The following is a 20899-nucleotide window of genomic DNA, read 5'->3' on the forward strand; positions in this document are numbered from 1 at the left end:
TAGAGGCTACCTGGGGGAGCTTTGTCTGTGTCTCAGCACTTGCCCCTACAGCCCTGCTAGAGGCTACCTGGGGGAGCTTTGTCTGTGTCTCAGCACTTGCCCCTACAGCCCTGCCAGAGGCTACCTGGGGGAGCCCTGTCTGTGTCTCAGCACTTGCTCCTACATCCCTGCTAGAGGCTACCTGGGGGAGCTTTGTCTGTGTCTCAGCACTTGCCCCTACAGCCCTGCCAGAGGCTACCTGGGGGAGCTTTGCCTCTGTCTCAGCACTTGCCCCTACAGCCCTGCTAGAGGCTACCTGGAGGAGCTTTGTCTGTGTCTCAGCACTTGTCCCTACAGCCCTGCTAGAGGCTACCTGGAGGAGCTTTGTCTGTGTCTCAGCACTTGTCCCTACAGCCCTGCCAGAGGCTACCTGGGGGAGCTTTGTCTGTGTCTCAGCACTTGCCCCTACAGCCCTGCTAGAGGCTACCTGGAGGAGCTTTGTCTGTGTCTCAGCACTTGCCCCTACAGCCCTGCCAGAGGCTACCTGGGGGAGCTTTGTCTGTGTCTCAGCACTTGCCCCTACAGCCCTGCTTGAGGCTACCTGGGGGAGCTTTGCCTCTGTCTCTATTCCGCCCGGCGGTGTCCAGGAAACTCTCCCCTGGGTCGACTCAGCCTTAAACCTGTGGACACGGCGGGGTACAGTACGCGCAGTGCAAAGACAAAGGCTCGAGGGGGCAAGTGCTGTTAATAGCAGCAGCGCCTCGCTCACCACTCACTCACTCACTCACCCACACACTCACCCACTCACCCACTCACTCACCCACTCACCCACTCACTCACCCACTCACCCACTCACTCACCCACTCACCCACTCACTCACCCACACACTCACCCACTCACCCACTCACTCACCCACTCACTCACCACTCACCCACTCACCCACTCACTCACTCACCACTCACTCACCCACACACTCACCCACTCACCCACTCACTCACCCACTCACCCACTCACTCACCCACTCACCCACTCACTCACCCACTCACCCACTCACTCACCCACACACTCACCCACTCACCCACTCACTCACCCACTCACTCACCACTCACCCACTCACCCACTCACTCACTCACTCATACACTCATACACTCACTCACCCACTCACCCACTCACTCACCCACTCACCCACTCACTCACACACTCACTCATACACTCATACACTCACTCACCCACTCACTCACCCACTCACCCACTCACTCACCCACACACTCACCCACTCACCCACTCACTCACCCACTCACTCACCACTCACCCACTCACCCACTCACTCACTCACCACTCACTCACCCACACACTCACCCACTCACCCACTCACTCACCCACTCACCCACTCACTCACCCACTCACCCACTCACTCACCCACTCACCCACTCACTCACCCACACACTCACCCACTCACCCACTCACTCACCCACTCACTCACCACTCACCCACTCACCCACTCACTCACTCACCACTCACTCACCCACACACTCACCCACTCCCCCACTCACTCACCCACTCACTCACCACTCACTCACTCACCCACTCACTCACCACTCACTCACTCATCCACTCACCCACTCACTCACTCACCACTCACCCACTCACTCACCCACTCACACACCCACCACTCACTCACCCACTCACCCACACACTCATTCACCCACTCACTCACCCACTCACTCACTCACCACTCACTCACTCACCCACTCACTCACCGACTCACTCACCCACCCACTCACTCACCCACTCACTCACCGACTCACTCACCCACCCACTCACACACCCACTCATTCACTCACCCACTCACTCACTCACTCACACACACACTCACCCACTCACTCACCCACTCACTCACTCACTCACCCACTCACTCACTCACCACTCACCCACACACTCACCCACTCACTCACACACTCACTCATACACTCATACACTCACTCACCCACTCACCCACTCACTCACCCACTCACTCACCCACTCACTCACACACTCACTCATACACTCACTCACCCACTCACCCACTCACTCACCCACTCACTCACCCACTCACTCACTCATACACTCATACACTCACTCACCCACTCACCCACTCACTCACCCACTCATACACTTATACACTCATACACTCACTCACTCACTCACCCACTCACCCACTCACACACTCACCCACACACCTACTCACTCACTCACTCACCCACACACTAACTCACCCACTCACTCACCCACTCACCCACACACCCACCCACACACCCTCTCACCCACTCACTCATACACTCACTCACTCACCCACTCACCCACTCACTCACCCACTCACTCACTCACCGACCCACTCACCCACCCACCCACTCACCCACCCACTCACTCACCCACTCACCCACCCACTCACTCACCCACACACTCACCCACTCACTCACCCACCCACTCACCCACCCACTCACCCACTCACCCACCCACTCACCCACTCACTCACCCACTCACCCACTCACCCACACACTCACCCACTCACCCACTCACCCACTCACTCACCCACACACTCACCCAGTGCGCACTGCGTGGTGAGGACAGTAGTTCGGACTGTTGCTTCACTCCTGGCCACTATCCCAAGTCGTCATCTCGGGAAGCGGATAAACTCAACACGCCAGCCGGGGCAGGGATGCGGTGGGGGCGCCGAATCTATCCACTCTCCCCACCCCACCCACCCCACCCCACTCACCACCCACCCCACCCCACTCACCACCCCACTCACCACCCAACTCACCACCCCACTCACCACCCAACTCACCACCCACCCCACCCCAACACACCACCCCGCCCCACTCACCACCCCATCCTCCAAGCCGGGTCCCTTTAAGAGAGGCGTGGTCTCTCCGCAGGGATACAGCGGAGCTGCCGTAATAACAACAGCTTTGGGGTCCCTTTAAGGCATGTACCGGGGTCCCTTTAAGATAGATGCCCGTGTCCCTTTAAGAGAGGGGTGTTCTCTCCCCCCCCCCCCCGGGGTCCCTTTAAGAGAGGAACACCCCCCCCCCCCCCGGATCCCATTAAAAGAGGGGTCCCTTTAACAGAGGGGCCCCTTTAAGAGAGGGGTCCCTTTAAGAAAGGAATCTGCCTGTGGTCCCATTAAAAAGAAGGGTCCCTTTAAGAGAGGGGTCCCTTTAAGAGAGAGGTCCCCCGGGACAGAGGGTAGGAGGGGTCACCAAAACATGGAGCCCTCGCGGTCCCTTTAAGAGAAGTCGACAGCCCCATCGGGACCTCTTCGGACTTGGAGAGGGTCTCGTTAACTGGATCTGGTGTCTGTGTTTGTGCAGAGGAGAGGCTGCAATTCCCCCGTCCGGAGCTAGATTGGTACCTTCGGGAGCTCTGTGGATGATGGGAGGGTCGGCTTTGCTAGATCTGGTGTTCATATTCTGGGGTTTTTTCGTTGAAGTCACGTAGGTAAAAAAATAACATTTTAATTAATAAAAGTAAAATAAAATAAAATCACGACTTTGTTTTTTACTTGATACAGCAATCGGGCTGTGACGGTTCCACCTGAAGACGGAGGCTTGTGTTGCCTCCGAAACGTCGTGATTTTTATTTTATTTTTATTTTACTTTTATTAATTTTAAGTTTTTACCTACATGCTGACTTTACCGGAAAAACCAAGAATATAAATTATTGCAGTCACGAAAGCTTCAAATCTAGATCTGGTGTGTTTGTGCAGAGGAGAGGCTGCAATTCCCCCGTCCGGAGCTAGATTGGTACCTTCGGGAGCTCTGTGGATGATGGGAGGGTCGGCTTTGCTAGATCTGGTGTTCATATTCTGGGGTTTTTTCGTTGAAGTCACGTAGGTAAAAAAATAACATTTTAATTAATAAAAGTAAAATAAAATAAAATCACGACTTTGTTTTCTTTTTTTTTACTTGATACAGCAATCGGGCTGTGACGGTTCCACCTGAAGACGGAGGCTTGTGTTGCCTCCGAAACGTCGTGATTTTTATTTAATTTTTATTTTACTTTTATTAATTTTAATTTTTTACCTACTTGCTGACTTTACCGAAAGAACCAAGAATATAAATTATTGCAGTCACGAAAGCTTCAAATCTAGAATAGATCTGGTGTGTTTGTGCAGAGGAGAGGCTGCAATTCCCCCGTCCGGAGCTAGATTGGTACCTTCGGGAGCTCTGTGGATGATGGGAGGGTCGGCTTTGCCAGATCTGATTTCTCACCTGATGACGATTGCTGCTTGTGTTGCAGTCGAAACGTCGTGAGAATTTTTATTGGTTTATATTTTTATTATTTTATTGGTTTCTATTTTTGTTGTTTTGTTGGTTTATATTTTTATTATTTTATTGGTTTATGTTTTTATTATTTTATTGGTTTCTATTTTTGTTGTTTTGTTGGTTTATATTTTTATTATTTTATTGGTTTATATTTTTATTATTTTATTGGTTTATATTTTAATTATTTAGTTGGTTTATATTTTAATTATTTTATTGGTTTATATTTTTATTATTTTATTGGTTTATATTTTTATTATTTTACTGGTTTATATTTTTATTAGTTTATTGGTTTATATTTTTATTATTTTATTGGTTTATATTTTAATTATTTTATTGGTTTATATTTTAATTATTTTATTGGTTTATATTTTTATTATTTTATTGGTTTATATTTTTATTATTTTATTGGTTTATATTTTTATTATTTTATTGGTTTATATTTTAATTATTTAGTTGGTTTATATTTTAATTATTTTATTGGTTTATATTTTTATTATTTTATTGGTTTATATTTTTATTATTTTATTGGTTTATATTTTTATTATTTTACTGGTTTATATTTTAATTATTTAGTTGGTTTATATTTTAATTATTTTACTGGTTTATGTTTTTATTATTTTATTGGTTTATATTTTTATTATTTTATTGGTTTATATTTTTATTATTTTATTGGTTTATATTTTTATTATTTTATTGGTTTATATTTTTATTATTTTACTGGTTTATATTTTTATTAGTTTATTGGTTTATATTTTTATTATTTTATTGGTTTATATTTTAATTATTTTATTGGTTTATATTTTAATTATTTTATTGGTTTATATTTTTATTATTTTATTGGTTTATATTTTTATTATTTTATTGGTTTATATTTTTATTATTTTATTGGTTTATATTTTAATTATTTAGTTGGTTTATATTTTAATTATTTTATTGGTTTATATTTTTATTATTTTATTGGTTTATATTTTTATTATTTTATTGGTTTATATTTTTATTATTTTACTGGTTTATATTTTAATTATTTTACTGGTTTATGTTTTTATTATTTTATTGGTTTATATTTTAATTATTTAGTTGGTTTATATTTTAATTATTTTACTGGTTTATGTTTTTATTATTTTATTGGTTTATATTTTTATTATTTTATTGGTTTATATTTTTATTATTTTATTGGTTTATATTTTTATTGTTTTACTGGTTTATATTTTTATTATTTTATTGGTTTATATTTTAATTATTTTACTGGTTTATATTTTTATTATTTTATTGGTTTATATTTTTATTATTTTATTGGTTTATATTTTTATTGTTTTATTGGTTTATATTTTTATTATTTTATTGGTTTATATTTTTATTATTTTACTGGTTTATATTTTTATTATTTTACTGGTTTATATTTTTATTATTTTACTGGTTTATATTTTTGTTGTTTTATTGGTTTATATTTTTGTTGTTTTATTGGTTTATATTTTTATTGTTTTATTGGTTTATATTTTTATTGTTTTATTGGTTTATATTTTTATTATTTTACTGGTTTATATTTTTATTATTTTACTGGTTTATATTTTTGTTGTTTTACTGGTTTATATTTTTATTATTTTACTGGTTTATATTTTTGTTGTTTTACTGGTTTATATTTTTGTTGTTTTACTGGTTTATATTTTTATTATTTTACTGGTTTATATTTTTATTATTTTATTGGTTTATATTTTTATTATTTTATTGGTTTATATTTTAATTATTTTATTGGTTTATATTTTTATTATTTTACTGGTTTATATTTTAATTATTTTATTGGTTTATATTTTTATTATTTTATTGGTTTATATTTTTATTATTTTACTGGTTTCTATTTGTATTATTTTATTGGTTTATATTTTTATTATTTTATTGGTTTATATTTTAATTATTTTATTGGTTTATATTTTAATTATTTTATTGGTTTATATTTTTATTGTTTTATTGGTTTATATTTTTATTATTTTATTGGTTTATATTTTAATTATTTTATTGGTTTATATTTTTATTATTTTATTGGTTTATATTTTTATTATTTTACTGGTTTATATTTTTATTATTTTATTGGTTTATATTTTTATTATTTTACTGGTTTATATTTTTATTATTTTATTGGTTTCTATTTTTATTATTTTATTGGTTTATATTTTTATTATTTTACTGGTTTATATTTTTATTATTTTATTGGTTTATATTTTTATTATTTTATTGGTTTATATTTTTATTATTTTATTGGTTTATATTTTTATTATTTTACTGGTTTCTATTTGTATTATTTTATTGGTTTATATTTTTATTATTTTATTGGTTTATATTTTTATTATTTTATTGGTTTATATTTTTATTATTTTATTGGTTTATATTTTTATTGTTTTATTGGTTTATATTTTTATTATTTTACTGGTTTATATTTTTATTATTTTACTGGTTTATATTTTTATTATTTTACTGGTTTATATTTTTGTTGTTTTACTGGTTTATATTTTTGTTGTTTTACTGGTTTATATTTTTGTTGTTTTACTGGTTTATATTTTTATTATTTTACTGGTTTATATTTTTGTTGTTTTACTGGTTTATATTTTTGTTGTTTTACTGGTTTATATTTTTATTATTTTATTGGTTTATATTTTTATTATTTTACTGGTTTATATTTTTATTATTTTATTGGTTTACATTTTTATTATTTTATTGGTTTATATTTTTATTATTTTATTGGTTTATATTTTTATTGTTTTATTGGTTTATATTTTTATTATTTTATTGGTTTATATTTTTATTATTTTACTGGTTTCTATTTGTATTATTTTATTGGTTTATATTTTTATTATTTTATTGGTTTATATTTTTATTATTTTATTGGTTTATATTTTTATTATTTTATTGGTTTATATTTTTATTATTTTATTGGTTTATATTTTTATTATTTTACTGGTTTATATTTTTATTATTTTACTGGTTTATATTTTTATTATTTTATTGGTTTATATTTTTATTGTTTTATTGGTTTACATTTTTATTATTTTATTGGTTTATATTTTTATTATTTTACTGGTTTATATTTTAATTATTTTATTGGTTTATATTTTTATTATTTTATTGGTTTATATTTTTATTGTTTTATTGGTTTATATTTTTATTATTTTATTGGTTTATATTTTAATTATTTTATTGGTTTATATTTTAATTATTTTATTGGTTTATATTTTTATTATTTTACTGGTTTATATTTTTATTGTTTTATTGGTTTATATTTTTATTATTTTACTGGTTTATATTTTTATTATTTTATTGGTTTATATTTTTATTGTTTTATTGGTTTACATTTTTATTATTTTATTGGTTTATATTTTTATTATTTTATTGGTTTATATTTTTATTATTTTATTGGTTTATATTTTTATTATTTTATTGGTTTATATTTTTATTGTTTTATTGGTTTACATTTTTATTATTTTATTGGTTTATATTTTTATTATTTTACTGGTTTCTATTTGTATTATTTTATTGGTTTATATTTTTATTATTTTATTGGTTTATATTTTTATTATTTTATTGGTTTATATTTTTATTATTTTATTGGTTTATATTTTTATTATTTTACTGGTTTATATTTTTATTATTTTACTGGTTTATATTTTAATTATTTTACTGGTTTATATTTTAATTATTTTATTGGTTTATATTTTAATTATTTTACTGGTTTATATTTTTATTATTTTACTGGTTTATATTTTTATTATTTTACTGGTTTATATTTTTATTATTTTATTGGTTTATATTTTTATTATTTTATTGGTTTATATTTTTATTATTTTATTGGTTTATATTTTTATTATTTTATTGGTTTATATTTTTATTATTTTATTGGTTTATATTTTTATTATTTTACTGGTTTATATTTTAATTATTTTATTGGTTTATATTTTTATTATTTTATTGGTTTATATTTTAATTATTTTATTGGTTTATATTTTTATTATTTTACTGGTTTATATTTTTATTATTTTATTGGTTTATATTTTTATTGTTTTATTGGTTTACATTTTTATTATTTTATTGGTTTATATTTTTATTATTTTACTGGTTTATATTTTAATTATTTTATTGGTTTATATTTTTATTGTTTTATTGGTTTACATTTTTATTATTTTATTGGTTTATATTTTTATTATTTTACTGGTTTCTATTTGTATTATTTTATTGGTTTATATTTTTATTATTTTATTGGTTTATATTTTTATTATTTTATTGGTTTATATTTTTATTATTTTATTGGTTTATATTTTTATTATTTTATTGGTTTATATTTTTATTATTTTATTGGTTTATATTTTTATTATTTTATTGGTTTATATTTTTATTATTTTACTGGTTTCTATTTGTATTATTTTATTGGTTTATATTTTTATTATTTTATTGGTTTATATTTTTATTATTTTATTGGTTTATATTTTTATTATTTTATTGGTTTATATTTTTATTATTTTATTGGTTTATATTTTTATTATTTTATTGGTTTATATTTTTATTATTTTATTGGTTTATATTTTTATTATTTTATTGGTTTATATTTTTATTATTTTACTGGTTTATATTTTTATTATTTTACTGGTTTATATTTTTATTATTTTATTGGTTTATATTTTTATTATTTTACTGGTTTATATTTTTATTATTTTATTGGTTTATATTTTAATTATTTTATTGGTTTATATTTTTATTATTTTATTGGTTTATATTTTTATTATTTTATTGGTTTATATTTTAATTATTTTATTGGTTTATATTTTTGTTATTTTATTGGTTTATATTTTTATTATTTTATTGGTTTATATTTTTATTATTTTATTGGTCTATATTTTTATTATTTTACTGGTTTATATTTTTTTTATTTTATTGGTTTATATTTTTATTATTTTATTGGTTTATATTTTAATTATTTTATTGGTTTATATTTTTATTATTTTACTGGTTTATATTTTTATTATTTTATTGGTTTATATTTTTATTATTTTATTGGTTTATATTTTTATTATTTTATTGGTTTATATTTTTATTATTTTATTGGTTTATATTTTTATTATTTTATTGGTTTATATTTTTGTTATTTTATTGGTTTATATTTTTATTATTTTATTGGTTTATATTTTTATTATTTTATTGGTTTATATTTTTATTATTTTATTGGTTTATATTTTTATTATTTTATTGGTTTATATTTTTATTATTTTATTGGTTTATATTTTTTTTATTTTATTGGTTTATATTTTTATTATTTTATTGGTTTATATTTTAATTATTTTATTGGTTTATATTTTTATTATTTTACTGGTTTATATTTTTATTATTTTATTGGTTTATATTTTTATTATTTTACTGGTTTATATTTTTATTATTTTATTGGTTTATATTTTTATTATTTTATTATCTCCCTTCTACGTGACTTTACCGAAAGAAACCAAGAATATAATTCCTTGCAGTCACGAAAGCTTCAAATCTAAATCTAGATCTGGTGTGTTTGTGCAGAGGAGAGGCTTCAATTCCCCCGTCAGGAGCTAGATTGCTACCTTCGGGAGCTCTGTGGAGTACGAGAGCTTCCAGTCGACTGCTTCTGTCCCCGGCCACGTCAAGGGATGGACCGTCTCCGCTCGCCACTGACGATGTCAGACCAGTGACAGACGACCGGCCCATAACTTGATGGGGCGTGGGAGCGCGGGAGCGTTGACGTTGACGTCTATTCTTGGCTCAGCTTGCCGTGAAATGTCAAGGCGAGGAGTGGTGGTGGTGGTGGTGGTGGTGGTTGGTGGGTGGTGGTGGTGGTGGTGGTGGTTGGTGGGTGGTGGTGGTGGTGGTGGTGGTTGGTGGGTGGTGGTGGTGGTGGTTAGTGGTTGGTGGGTGGTGGTGGTGGTGGTGGTTTACACAGCTTCACAACAGTTCAAGTTCATGTAATAGGTATATAGCCATGTGAGTCATTCGGCTCTTGAATCGGGTGCAACCGCAACAAACAAACAAACTTAAACAAGAAAACATTATGAGACATCTCCATTACCAGTGGAAAAATATAGCAATAGGTTTTTACCCTTCCAACTGGTACAAAAACTGACACCTTTATACAAGGTGGTGGTGGTGCAGTCTCGAAAGCTTCAAATCTCGAATTAAGGCATCATGTTTGCAATAACCACAACACAAGCAGTGAAATTGCAAACAAAAAGAAACAACTCTGATGATGATAATGATATGCATTGTCCTTGAAGTTGATTGGTCCACACCCGAGACAGCTTTTCTTAGAGCCTAGTCTCCAATAAAACATCTTAAAGTGACTACATGTGACTGAGTGCAAACAGAAAATTCAAGAAAAGACAGCAAAATATTGCAGAAAAAGCACCGTACACCAACGCTGTGTGCAAAACTCCCAGTGGGATGCAAGTCAAACAACAACAACAACCACAAGACAACTACCTCGCCTGGTCTACAGGAGGTCGTGGGTTCGATCCTGACAATAGGGAGATGTTGACTACCTCGCCTGGTCTACAGGAGGTCGTGGGTTCGATCCTGACAATAGGAAGATGTTGACTACCTCGCCTGGTCTACAGGAGGTCGTGGGTTCGATCCTGACAATAGGGAGATGTTGACTACCTCGCCTGGTCTACAGGAGGTCGTGGGTTCGATCCTGACAATAGGGAGATGTTGACTACCTCGCCTGGTCTACAGGAGGTCGTGGGTTCGATCCTGACAATAGGGAGATGTTGACTACCTCGCCTGGTCTACAGGAGGTCGTGGGTTCGATCCTGACAATAGGGAGATGTTGACTACCTCGCCTGGTCTACAGGAGGTCGTGGGTTCGATCCTGACAATGGAGAGATGTTGACTACCTCGCCTGGTCTACAGGAGGTCGTGGGTTCGATCCTGACAATAGGGAGATGTTGACTACCTCGCCTGGTCTACAGGAGGTCGTGGGTTCGATCCTGACAATAGGGAGATGTTGACTACCTCGCCTGGTCTACAGGAGGTCGTGGGTTCGATCCTGACAATAGGGAGATGTTGACTACCTCGCCTGGTCTACAGGAGGTCGTGGGTTCGATCCTGACAATAGGGAGATGTTGACTACCTCGCCTGGTCTACAGGAGGTTGTGGGTTCGATCCTGACAATAGGGAGATGTTGACTACCTCGCCTGGTCTACAGGAGGTCGTGGGTTCGATCCTGACAATAGGGAGATGTTGACTACCTCGCCTGGTCTACAGGAGGTCGTGGGTTCGATCCTGACAATAGGGAGATGTTGACTACCTCGCCTGGTCTACAGGAGGTCGTGGGTTCGATCCTGACAATAGGGAGATGTTGACTACCTCGCCTGGTCTACAGGAGGTCGTGGGTTCGATCCTGACAATAGGGAGATGTTGACTACCTCGCCTGGTCTACAGGAGGTCGTGGGTTCGATCCTGACAATAGGGAGATGTTGACTACCTCGCCTGGTCTACAGGAGGTCGTGGGTTCGATCCTGACAATAGGGAGATGTTGACTACCTCGCCTGGTCTACAGGAGGTCGTGGGTTCGATCCTGACAATAGGGAGATGTTGACTACCTCGCCTGGTATACAGGAGGTCGTGGGTTCGATCCTGACAATAGGGAGATGTTGACTACCTCGCCTGGTCTACAGGAGGTCGTGGGTTCGATCCTGACAATAGGGAGATGTTGACTACCTCGCCTGGTCTACAGGAGGTCGTGGGTTCGATCCTGACAATAGGGAGATGTTGACTACCTCGCCTGGTCTACAGGAGGTCGTGGGTTCGATCCTGACAATAGGGAGATGTTGACTACCTCGCCTGGTCTACAGGAGGTCGTGGGTTCGATCCTGACAATAGGGAGATGTTGACTACCTCGCCTGGTCTACAGGAGGTCGTGGGTTCGATCCTGACAATGGGGAGATGTTGACTACCTCGCCTGGTCTACAGGAGGTCGTGGGTTCGATCCTGACAATAGGGAGATGTTGACTACCTCGCCTGGTCTACAGGAGGTCGTGGGTTCGATCCTGACAATGGGGAGATGTTGACTACCTCGCCTGGTCTACAGGAGGTCGTGGGTTCGATCCTGACAATAGGGAGATGTTGACTACCTCGGCTGGTCTACAGGAGGTCGTGGGTTCGATCCTGACAATGGGGAGATGTTGACTACCTCGCCTGGTCTACAGGAGGTCGTGGGTTCGATCCTGACAATAGGGAGATGTTGACTACCTCGCCTGGTCTACAGGAGGTCGTGGGTTCGATCCTGACAATAGGGAGATGTTGACTACCTCGCCTGGTCTACAGGAGGTCGTGGGTTCGATCCTGACAATGGGGAGATGTTGACTACCTCGCCTGGTCTACAGGAGGTCGTGGGTTCGATCCTGACAATAGGGAGATGTTGACTACCTCTCCTGGTCTACAGGAGGTCGTGGGTTCGATCCTGACAATGGGGAGATGTTGACTACCTCGCCTGGTCTACAGGAGGTCGTGGGTTCGATCCTGACAATGGGGAGATGTTGACTACCTCGCCTGGTCTACAGGAGGTCGTGGGTTCGATCCTGACAATAGGGAGATGTTGACTACCTCGCCTGGTCTACAGGAGGTCGTGGGTTCGATCCTGACAATGGGGAGATGTTGACTATCTCGCCTGGTCTACAGGAGGTCGTGGGTTCGATCCTGACAATAGGGAGATGTTGACTACCTCGCCTGGTCTACAGGAGGTCGTGGGTTCGATCCTGACAATGGGGAGATGTTGACTACCTCGCCTGGTCTACAGGAGGTCGTGGGTTCGATGTCTCCCCGACAGACCTGGTCTTCTCCTGAGGACGGCTGCTTGCGTCGTGGCCGAAACGTCGTGAGAATTATTTAATTATGTTTTATTTGTATTATTTTATTACTTCCCTTCTACGTGACTTTACCGAAAGAACCAAGAAGATGAATCCCTGCAGTCACGAAAGCTTTAAATCGAAATTTTATTATGTTTTTTTTTATGTTTTATAATTTTATTATGTTTTCTTATTTTATTATTTTTTATTATTTTGGTTTATTTTTTATTTATTATGTTTTATTTTTATAATTTTATTATGCTTTCTTATTTTATTATTTTTATAATTTAAAGTTTTATTTTTTATTATTTATTATGTTTTATTATTTTATTATTTGTTTTTTATTATAATTATTTTATTATGTTTTATTATTATTAATATGTTATTATGTTTTATTATTTTATTACTTCCCTTCTACGTGGTGACTTTACCGAAAGAACCAAGAAGATGAATCCCTGCAGTCACGAAAGCTTTAAATCGAAAAGACAACTTAGATTAAGGCCATCGATCTAACTCTGTACGACAACAACACAAACATGGCTAAACCAATACACTTTTCGAAATCACCAAAATAAAGCCATGAAAGCAATGGAAAAGCAATCATAGGAACTCACACAATTTTCACAATAAACGGCATCAACAACATGTACCACCAATTCTAGATTTGAAACTTTCGTGACTGCAAGGAATCATCTTCTTAGGTTTTTTCGGTAAAGTCACGTAGAAAGTGAAATAAAATAAAAACAAAAATCACGACGTTTCGGAGGCAACACAAGTCTCCGTCATCAGGTGGGACCGTCACAGCCAGATTAGCTGCATCAAGCTGTGACGGTCCCACCTGATGACGGAGACTTGTGTTGCCTCCGAAACGTCGTGATTTTTGTTTTTATTTTATTTTACTTTCTACGTGACTTTACCGAAAAAACCTAAGAAGATGTACCACCAAAACCCTGCAGCCATAACTGGCTGCATGAGTCACTCGACAACAGCAGGAGCTTCCGTCGGAGTATTATAATTTTTCAATGCACAACAGGTTAAATTTCGATTTAAAGCTTTCGTGACTGCAGGGATTCATCTTCTTGCTTCTTTCGGTAAAGTCACGTAGAATGGAAATAATAAAAGATGTTTTATTTTTATTATTTTATTATTTCCATTCTACGTGACTTTACCGAAAAAACCAAGAAGACACACCAGGTTAGTTAACATCTCACGAAAGGCACATCCTTGAGCTCTGGTTAATATATTGTGTAAACATCTCCACGGTTAGATTGTTAAGAAAGATGATGCCATGAAACGGTGTAGTTGCAAAATTATGATTAAAGACATTGCCGAAAAAACTATCGTCACATTACTAGGAGGACGTGGGTTCGATCCTGACAATGGAGAGATGTTAACTACCTCGCCTGGTATACAGGAGGTCGTGGGTGAGTGAGTGGGTGAGTGAGTGAGTGGGTGAGTGAGTGGGTGAGTGAGTGGGTGAGTGAGTTGGTGAGTGAGTGAGTTGCTGAGTGAGGTAATGAGTGACTTAATGGGTGAATGGGTGAGGTCACTCATGAAACTTGTCACCTGTTCAGTTTCATAAGTGACCTTTGGGCAGAGGTGTGGACTCGAGTCATGTGACTTGGACTCGAGTCAGACTCGAGTCATGAATTTGATGACTTGCGACTCGACTTGGACTTGCATAACAATGACTTTGTCCCACCTCTGCCTTTGGGACTCACGAATTCACCTGTGCAGCGATGGCCGAGTGGTTAAGGCGTTGGACTTGAAATCCAATGGGGTCCCCCCGCGCAGGTTCGAACCCTGCTCGCTGCGATATCCCTTTTATTGATTATCTCTGTGAGTCTCTGGATTTCTATGGGTCTCTGTAGATCTCTGTGGGTCTGTGGATTTCTATGGGTTTCTGTGGATCTCTGTGGATCTCTATGGGTTTCTATGAGTCTCTGGATCTCTGTGGGTCTCTGTGGATCTCTATGGGGTTGTATGAGTCTCTGTGGGTCTATTTTAGGTTCTATGAGTCTCTATGGGTGCCTATGGGGCTCTGTGGATCTCTATGGGTCTCTATAAGTCTCGATATCTCTGTGGGTCTCTGTGGATCTCTATGGGTTTCTATGGGTCTCTGGATGTCTATGGGTCTCTATGGGTCTCTATGAGTCTCTATGAGTCTCTATGGGTGTCTATGAGTCTCTGGATCTCTGTGGATCTCTATGGGTGTCTATGGGTCTATATGAGTGTCTATGGGTCTATATGGGTCTATGTGGGTGGTGGGGGTGAGTGAGTGATTTTGTGAATGAGTGAATGGATGAGTGAGTTGGTGAGTGGGTGAGTGAGTTGCTGAGTGAGCGAGTGAGTTGGTGAGTGAGTTGGTGAGTGAGTTGGTGAGTGAGTGAATGAGTGAGTGAGTTGCTGAGTGACTTAATGAGTTAGTGGGTGAGTGAGTTGGTGAGTGAGTTGCTGAGTGAGGTAATGAGTGGGTGAGTCAGTGAGTGAGTGGGTGAGTTAGTTGGTGAGTGAGTTAGTGGGTGAGTGAGTTGGTGAGTGAGTTGGTGAGTGAGTGAATGAGTGAATTGCTGAGTGACTTAATGAGTTAGTTGGTGAGTGAGTTGGTGAGTGAGTTGGTGAGTGAGGTAATGAGTGGGTGAGTTGGTGAGTGAGTTGGTGAGTGAGTGAGTGAGTTGCTGAGTGAGTTGCTGAGTGACTTAATGAGTGAGTCAGTGAGTGAGTGGGTGAGGTCACTTATGAAACTTGTCACCTGTTCAGTTTCATAAGTGACATGTGGGGCATCCACATTCACCTGTGCAGCGATGGCCGAGTGGTTAAGGCGTTGGACTTGAAATCCAATGGGGTCTCCCCGCGCAGGTTCGAACCCTGCTCGCTGCGATGTCTCTTTTATTGATTATCTCTTTTATTGATTATCTCTTTTATTGATTATCTCTTTTATTGATGATCTCTTTTATTGATTATCTCTTTTATTGATTATCTCTTTTATTGATTATCTATGTGGATCTCTGTGGGTGCCTATGGGTCTCTGTGAATCTCTGTGGGTCTCTGTGGATCTCTGTGGGTCTCTGTAGGTCTCTGTGAGTCTCTGTGAGTCTCTATGGGTGCGTCTGGGTCTCTATGAGTCTCTATGGGTGCGTCTGGGTCTCTATGAGTCTCTGGATTTCTGTGGGTGTCTATGGGTCTGTATAGGTCTCTGTGGGTCTCTCTCTGTGGGTCTCTATGGAGTTCTATGAGTCTCTATGGGTGCCTACGGGTCTCTGTGTATCTCTATGAGTCTCTATGGGTGTCTATGATTATGAGTCTCTGGATCTCTGTGGATGTCTATGGGCCTGTATGAGTGTCTGTGGGTGTTTGTGGGTCTCTGTGGGTCTCTGTGGGAGTTGGTGAGTGAGTGAATGGGTGAGTGAGTGGGTGAGTGAATGGGTGAGTGAGTTGGTTAGTGGGTGAGTGAGTTGGTGAGTTAATTAGTGGGTGAGTGAGTGAGTGGGTGAGTGAGTTGGTGCGTGAGTGAGTTGCTGAGTGAGGTAATGAGTGAGTGGGTGAATGAGTGGGTGAGGTCACTTATGAAATACGTTTCATAAGTGACCTTTGGGACTCACGAACTCACCTGTGCAGCGATGGCCGAGTGGTTAAGGCGTTGGACTTGAAATCCAATGGGGTCCCCCCGCGCAGGTTCGAACCCTGCTCGCTGCGATGTCTTTTTAATTGATTATCTCTTTTATTGATGATCTCTCTTATTGATGATCTCTCTTATTGATGATCTCTTTCATTGATGATCTATGTGAGTCTCTGGGTCTCTGTGGATCTCTATGGTTGTCTATGAGTCTGTGTCTCTGTCGGTTTCTATGAGTCTCTGTGGGTCTCTATGAGTCTCTGTGGGTCTCTGTGAGTCTCTGTGGGTCTCTGTGGGTCTCTGTGGGTCTATGTGGGTGCGTCTGGGTCTCTATGAGTCTCTATGGGTGCGTCTGGGTCTCTATGAGTCTCTGGATCTCTATGGGTGTCTATGGGTCTGTATAGGTCTCTGTGGGTCTCTTTCTGTGGGTCTCTATGGAGTTCTATGAGTCTCTATGGGTGCCTACGGGTCTCTGTGTATCTCTATGAGTCTCTATGGGTGTCTATGATTATGGGTCTCTGGATCTCTGTGGATGTCTATGGGCCTGTATGAGTGTCTGTGGGTGTTTGTGAGTCTCTGTGGGTCTCTGTGGGAGTTGGTGAGTGAGTGAATGGGTGAGTGAGTGGGTGAGTGAATGGGTGAGTGAGTTGGTTAGTGGGCGAGTGAGTTGGTGAGTTAATTAGTGGGTGAGTGAGTGAGTGGGTGATTTGGTGCGTGAGTGAGTTGCTGAGTGAGATCATGAGTGAGTGGGTGAATGAGTGGGTGAGGTCACTTATGAAATAAGTTTCATAAGTGACCTTTGGGACTCACGAACTCACCTGTGCAGCGATGGCCGAGTGGTTAAGGCGTTGGACTTGAAATCCAATGGGGTCCCCCCGCGCAGGTTCGAACCCTGCTCGCTGCGATGTCTCTTATATTGATTATCTATTTTATTGGTGATCTCTGTGAGTCTCTGGATCTCTATAGGTCTCTGTGGGTCTCTTTGAGTCTCTGTGAGTCTCTGGATCTCTGTGGGTCTCTGTGGGTCTCTTTGAGTCTCTGTGAGTCTCTGGATCTCTATGGGTCTCTGTGGATCTATTTGAGTCTCTATGGGTCTCTATGAGTCTCTAGATCTCTGTGGATCTCTATGGGGTTCTATAGGTCCATGTGGATCTGTATGAGTGTCTATGGGTCTCTATGAGTCTCTGGGTCTCTATGGGTCTATGGGTGTCTATGGGTCTCTGTAGATATCTGTGGGTCTCTGGATCTCTGTGAGTCTCTGTGGATCTCTATGAGTCTCTGGATCTCTGTGGGTCTCTATTAGTCTCTATGGGGTTCTATGAGTCTCTATGGGTGCCTATGGGTCTTTGTGGATCTCTATGAGTCTCTATGGGTGTCTATTATTATGAGTCTCTGGATGTCTGTAGATGTCTATGGGTCTGTATGAGTGTCTATGGGTAGAGACTTTAACATTGAAGTCTATGGGAGACTTTAACATTGAAGTCTATGGGAGACTTTAACATTGAAGTCTATGGGAGACTTTAACATTGATGTCTATGGGAGACTTTAACATTGGAGTCTATGGGAGATTTTGTCATTGAAGTCTATGGGAGACTTTAACATTGAAGTCTATGGGTAGACACTTTAACATTGAAGTCTATGGGTAGACACTTTAACATTGAAGTCTATGGGGAGACACTTTAACATTGAAGTCTATGGGAGACTTTAACATTGGAGTCTATGGGAGACTTTAACATTGGAGTCTATGGGAGACTTTAACATTGGAGTCTATGGGGAGACACTTTAACATTGAAGTCTATGGGAGACTTTAACATTGGAGTCTATGGGAGACTTTAACATTGAAGTCTATGGGAGACTTTAACATTGAAGTCTATGGGAGACTTTAACATTGGAGTCTATGGGGAGACTTTAATATTGGAGTCTATGGGTAGAGATTTTAACATTGAAGTCTATGGGCGACTTTAACATTGGAGTCTATGGGGAGACTTTAATATTGGAGTCTATGGGAGACTTTAACATTGAAGTCTATGGGAGACTTTAACATTGAAGTCTATGGGTAGACACTTTAACATTGAAGTCTATGGGTAGACACTTTAACATTGAAGTCTATGGGGAGACACTTTAACATTGCAGTCACGAAAGCTTTAAATCGAAAGTCTATGGGAGACTTTAACATTGGGGTCTATGGGGAGACTTTAACATTGAAGTCTATGGGAGACACTTTAACATTGAAGTCTATGGGGAGACACTTTAACATTGGAGTCTATGGGTAGAGACTTTAACATTGAAGTCTATGGGGAGACACTTTAACATTGGAGTCTATGGGTAGACACTTTAACATTGAAGTCTATGGGAGACTTTAACATTGAAGTCTATGGTTAGAGACTTTAACATTGAAGTCAATGGGAGACTTTAACATTGAAGTCTATGGTTAGAGACTTTAACATTGAAGTCAATGGGAGACTTTAACATTGGAGTCTATGGGTAGAGACTTTAACATTGAAGTCTATGGGTAGACACTTTAACATTGAAGTCAATGGGAGACACTTTAACATTGAAGTCTATGGGTAGACACTTTAACATTGAAGTCAATGGGAGACACTTTAACATTGAAGTCTATGGGTAGACACTTTAACATTGAAGTCTATGGGACACATTAACAATGACGTCACGCGCGTGACGTCACGGCGCGTTGACAGTTTCCCGCCTTTTTCTCCCCGCCCCGCCCCCTCATCGCCCCGCGGCTTCTTCCTCCTTCACGCTCCGGTGAGGAATGAGTTGGTGAGGAAGGAGTTGAGGGGGTGAGGAATGAGTTGGTGGTGAGGAGAAAGTTGGTGGTGTACGGGTGGAGGAGGAAGGAGAGACGAGCGGAGGCGATACGCTGGCGTGAGGGAATGAATCACGGGTAAGTGAAGGAATAAGGAGTGAGTTGGGGTGAGGTGAGGGGAGTGAGTTAGTGAAGGAATAACGAGTGAGGGGAGTGAGTGGGTGAGTGAAGGAATGAGGAGTGAGTTGGGGTGAGGGGAGTGAGTGAAGAAATAAGGAGTGAGTTGGGGTGAGGGGAGTGAGTGGGTGAGTGAAGGAATTACGGGTGAGTGAAGGAAGGAGGAATGGGTGAGTTGGGATAAGTGAAGGAATAACGAGTGAGTTGGGGTGAGGGGAGTGAGTGAGTTGGGGTGAGTGAAGGAATAACGAGTGAGGGGAGTGAGTGGGTGAGTGAAGGAATGAGTGAGTTGGGGTGAGGGGAGTGAGTTAGTGAAGGAATAACGAGTGAGTTGGGGTGAGTGAAGGAATAACGAGTGAGTTGTGGTGGTTGAAGGAATAAGGAGTGAGTGAAGGAATAAGGAGTGAGTTGCGGTGAGTGAAGGAATGAGTGAGTTGGGGTGAGGGGAGTGAGTGAGTGAAGGAATAAGGAGTGAGTTGGGGTGAGTGAAGGAATAACGAGTGAGTGAGTGAAGGAATAAGGAGTGAGTTGGGGTGAGGGGAGTGAGTTAGTGAAGGAATAACGAGTGAGTTGGGGTGAGTGGGTGAGTTTGTGAAGGAATAACGAGTGAGTTGGGGTGAGTGGGTGAGTTAGTGAAGGAATAACGAGTGAGTTGGGGTGAGGGGAGTGAGTTAGTGAGTGAAGGAATAAGGAGTGAGTTGGGGTGAGGGGAGTGAGTTGGGGTGAGGGGAGTGAGTTGGGGTGAGGGGAGTGAGTTAGTGAGTGAAGGAATAAGGAGTGAGTTGGGGTGAGGGGAGTGAGGTGAGGGGAGTGAGTTAGTGAGTGAAGGAATAAGGAGTGAGTTGGGGTGAGGGGAGTGAGTGAGTGAAGGAATAAGGAGTGAGTTGGGGTGAGTGAGTTGGAGTGAGTGAAGGAATAAGGAGTGAGTTGGGGTGAGTGAAGGAATAGTTTTCAAGTTCAAATAAGGAGTGAGTTTGTGTGAGTGAAGGAATAACGAGTGAGTTGGGGTGAGTGAGTGAAGGAAGGAATAACGAGTGAGTTGGGGTGAGGGAAGAAATAATGTGTGAGTGAAGGAATAACGGGTGAGTTGGGGTGAGTGAGTGAAGGAAGGAATAACGAGTGAGTGAAGGAATAACGAGTGAGTTGTGGTGGTTGAAGGAATAAGGAGCGAGTGAAGGAATCACGAGTGAGTTGGGGTGAGTGAAGG

At 38.9% G+C, this 20899-nt stretch overlaps 1 protein-coding gene and 4 non-coding genes across 6 annotated transcripts in view; 4 read left to right on the plus strand and 1 right to left on the minus strand.

Annotated features, from left to right (window-relative positions):
* The window catches only part of LOC144954211 (uncharacterized), a 31164-nt gene extending 28463 nt beyond the window's left edge, over window positions 1-2701 (minus strand). For both annotated transcript variants that reach the window (XM_078884768.1, XM_078884764.1), the window contains exon 1: window positions 2563-2701. The gene's annotated coding sequence lies outside the window, so the exon portion shown is untranslated. The remainder of the gene's footprint in view (window positions 1-2562) is intronic.
* A 12164-nt stretch (window positions 2702-14865) lies between these two features.
* TRNAS-UGA (transfer RNA serine (anticodon UGA)) lies at window positions 14866-14947 on the plus strand. Its single transcript has one exon. It is a non-coding gene; the product is annotated as a tRNA-Ser (tRNA).
* A 983-nt stretch (window positions 14948-15930) lies between these two features.
* TRNAS-UGA (transfer RNA serine (anticodon UGA)) lies at window positions 15931-16012 on the plus strand. Its single transcript has one exon. It is a non-coding gene; the product is annotated as a tRNA-Ser (tRNA).
* Window positions 16013-16746: 734 nt separating this feature from the next.
* TRNAS-UGA (transfer RNA serine (anticodon UGA)) lies at window positions 16747-16828 on the plus strand. The gene has a single exon. It is a non-coding gene; the product is annotated as a tRNA-Ser (tRNA).
* A 742-nt stretch (window positions 16829-17570) lies between these two features.
* On the plus strand, window positions 17571-17652 carry TRNAS-UGA (transfer RNA serine (anticodon UGA)). The gene has a single exon. It is a non-coding gene; the product is annotated as a tRNA-Ser (tRNA).
* The last annotated feature ends 3247 nt before the right edge of the window (window positions 17653-20899 follow it).

Source organism: Lampetra fluviatilis, unplaced genomic scaffold, assembly GCF_964198595.1.
Source record: "Lampetra fluviatilis unplaced genomic scaffold, kcLamFluv1.1 SCAFFOLD_274, whole genome shotgun sequence".
NCBI lineage: Eukaryota > Metazoa > Chordata > Hyperoartia > Petromyzontiformes > Petromyzontidae > Lampetra > Lampetra fluviatilis.